General features: G+C 37.3%; 1 long non-coding RNA gene across 1 annotated transcript in view; it reads right to left on the bottom strand.

The window, feature by feature from the left end:
• Nucleotides 1-2500, bottom strand: part of LOC136835714 (uncharacterized) — a 437685-nt gene that overhangs the window by 368691 nt on the left and 66494 nt on the right. The window contains exon 2 of the long non-coding RNA XR_010852252.1: nt 1535-1661. This is a non-coding gene — a long non-coding RNA (uncharacterized lncRNA). The remainder of the gene's footprint in view (nt 1-1534; nt 1662-2500) is intronic.

Genomic DNA, 2500 nt, shown 5'->3' with positions numbered 1-2500 from the left:
AAAACTTATGACATATGAACGATTTTTTTTAAAAGGAGTTTCAGGGCTTTCATATATATTGAATTCTCCAGATAAATCTAAAAGGACTTAAACACCCTGAATGTTTCTAAAACTTAAATCATATTTTCTTCATGCCGACAGAAAAATTCACTGAAAAATTATAATGATGCTTTTCAATATCCTGGAGTATAAAAATCGTTACGAGTATTAAAAGATAGGAGAAATAATTAGGATGTGAACCTAAAAATACGCTCTGAATTTTACAGGTTAGAGTATTTCGTAATTCCTTGGTGATTAAAGTTCAACAACCCCTTAGACGGCCTTGTCCCTGCTTTAATAGCTGCACATCTGTCTGGCAAAAAAGCGACGTTATCATTATATGAAAGCCGGCATTCTCTTCCCCTCCGTGGTGGAATAATAACGGAGGAAAAGGGGACCACACAGGGCCAAATATACCCTCTAAACTCAGGATGAATTTAACCTTCATGTTCCTCAAAATCATTTATTAACTCCCAATGCATATTCATAATTCAGGTTTAATAACCTCTCATGAGGGGCATCCCCTCCTCTTTGGCTGCCCTCTACTCTCAAATCCTATATCCTCTCCTCTCTCCTAGCTCCAGGGTGGGGGCTTGTGGGGGGGGGGGAGAGCTGATCCTCCACGGGTCCCCTTCCCCGAATCCCACGGTGCCTGTCTGAACGTCTTCAACTAAATAACCAAAGCCATGAAGCGAATAATGTAGTTAGCGCGAGATTCAATAATGGTGAAGGTCTCTCGCCGCTGTCCTAATGGAATTAGCAACCCATCTCCTTACGGAAAGAAAATTTCTTATATTTTTTCCTACTGGGTATTTTTTCTCTCTCTCGAAACCTTACGATGTGGATCTTTCCATCCTTTGATGTTATGTCGCCGTTAGGATGTTAAGGGGCAAATGAAGGTTTGTTGTTTATATAATAGCGATGACAGTATTTCCAAAAAAACAAAAAACACAAAATATTAATAAAGTTAATACAACAGAAGGGATAGAGAAAAAAGCCAGAAACATAAAAAAACGTTAAATACTGCATATACAGTAACACAGACATTACCTTTAGACTTCAAAATATTCAAAATAAATAAACCAGAAAATTTATAATATATCTACAGAAATCAACTTGCCTTATAGCCCTGCTACTCGAGACGTTCCCTTAAAGAGAAACAAAAATAAACTTCAATTTTATTTTTAGTAGGATGTATAATCTGTCATAAAGGTACGCAATAATGCAAATGATGGACAGCTTAACAACTGACTGCCTCTGTCAAAAATCTTGGGATCTTCATACCTGGTCAGGGGTGATTATAATGCATTACCAGGCATGTTCCATTTCTTGCTCTCAACAGGATCACAGCATATTTTACACATTTCGTGTAAGCTGATAGCTGATTTTACTCTGGAGACTGGAACTTCCCACGGCAGTTTCCCAACACTTATTTATTTGTTACACACACACAGTACTTAACCCTTTCATCCGTTACAGTGCGTAAGTCACTTACCTGATCAAAACCTTCCGTGTTCCCAGAGTTTGCTCAAAGTTCCTTCATGTTATTTGGAGATGATAGAATTGCAGTCCTCCAAGTCTAAGGGGGTGTGTTGGACATGATGAAGCTTGGGGGAAGTGCCCTGCAAAAGCACAAACTCTATAACAGCTGCATTTTTCAACAAATAATACATTACCTTGTGTCAGAAATCTTTTGATCGTATTAGAATTCTCACTTCAATTACAATCTCATGCCGGACTATATAATATAAAATCAGATAATCAGTTGTGATCCAGACTGAAAGGCATTTGCTTCTCTACCCTTCGTGGTATGATATTACAATTCTCTCCTTTTTGCTACACTTATTTCCCGCAAAATAAAATCCTCATACTTATACTTTAATTCATACTGAGGCCTTATTCTCTGTGACTCGAAAGAACAAGAGGTATAAACGTTCCCTGGTATACTTAGAAATTTGTAGCACAGTTAACCAATATCTTAACCAGTAGGTTGCCAGGGTACGACAATGAAACCTTCAGACTTGCTGGCTGCGTCTATGATCCCAGATCTCTTTTATACTTTTTCCTTTAATTTAATGTGAGTTTTATTTCTCATAAAACGCTGTATTATTCATATAACCTTGTTTTCAAATCAGTTATTTCTCTTTATTGTAGATTCTTACCATTCAATTACGGTTTCAAATATTAGTCGCCAAAGCTGAATCAAAGTAACAACTATTATCAGTATAATGAAAATAAGAATAAGGAAATACATGCACAAAGGAAAGACTTATTTCGGTGTTTATATCACAACCGTGAATTTTGCTAGTTCGTGTCTACCCATGAGCACGTCATTACAACATTATCTGCTCTACAGGATAAAAGAAAGGATTCACTGTTCCATGTCAGAGAAATACCTCCCAAGAGCACAGAGAGCTTAGTCCCCCACAACGTGCATAATGTTATCACGGAGATAAACCGT

Source organism: Macrobrachium rosenbergii, chromosome 55 (genome assembly GCF_040412425.1).
Source record: "Macrobrachium rosenbergii isolate ZJJX-2024 chromosome 55, ASM4041242v1, whole genome shotgun sequence".
In the NCBI taxonomy this organism is placed as follows: domain Eukaryota; kingdom Metazoa; phylum Arthropoda; class Malacostraca; order Decapoda; family Palaemonidae; genus Macrobrachium; species Macrobrachium rosenbergii.
The sequence above is the reverse complement of the archived record's forward strand: the minus strand, read 5'-3'. Positions and strand labels throughout refer to the sequence as shown.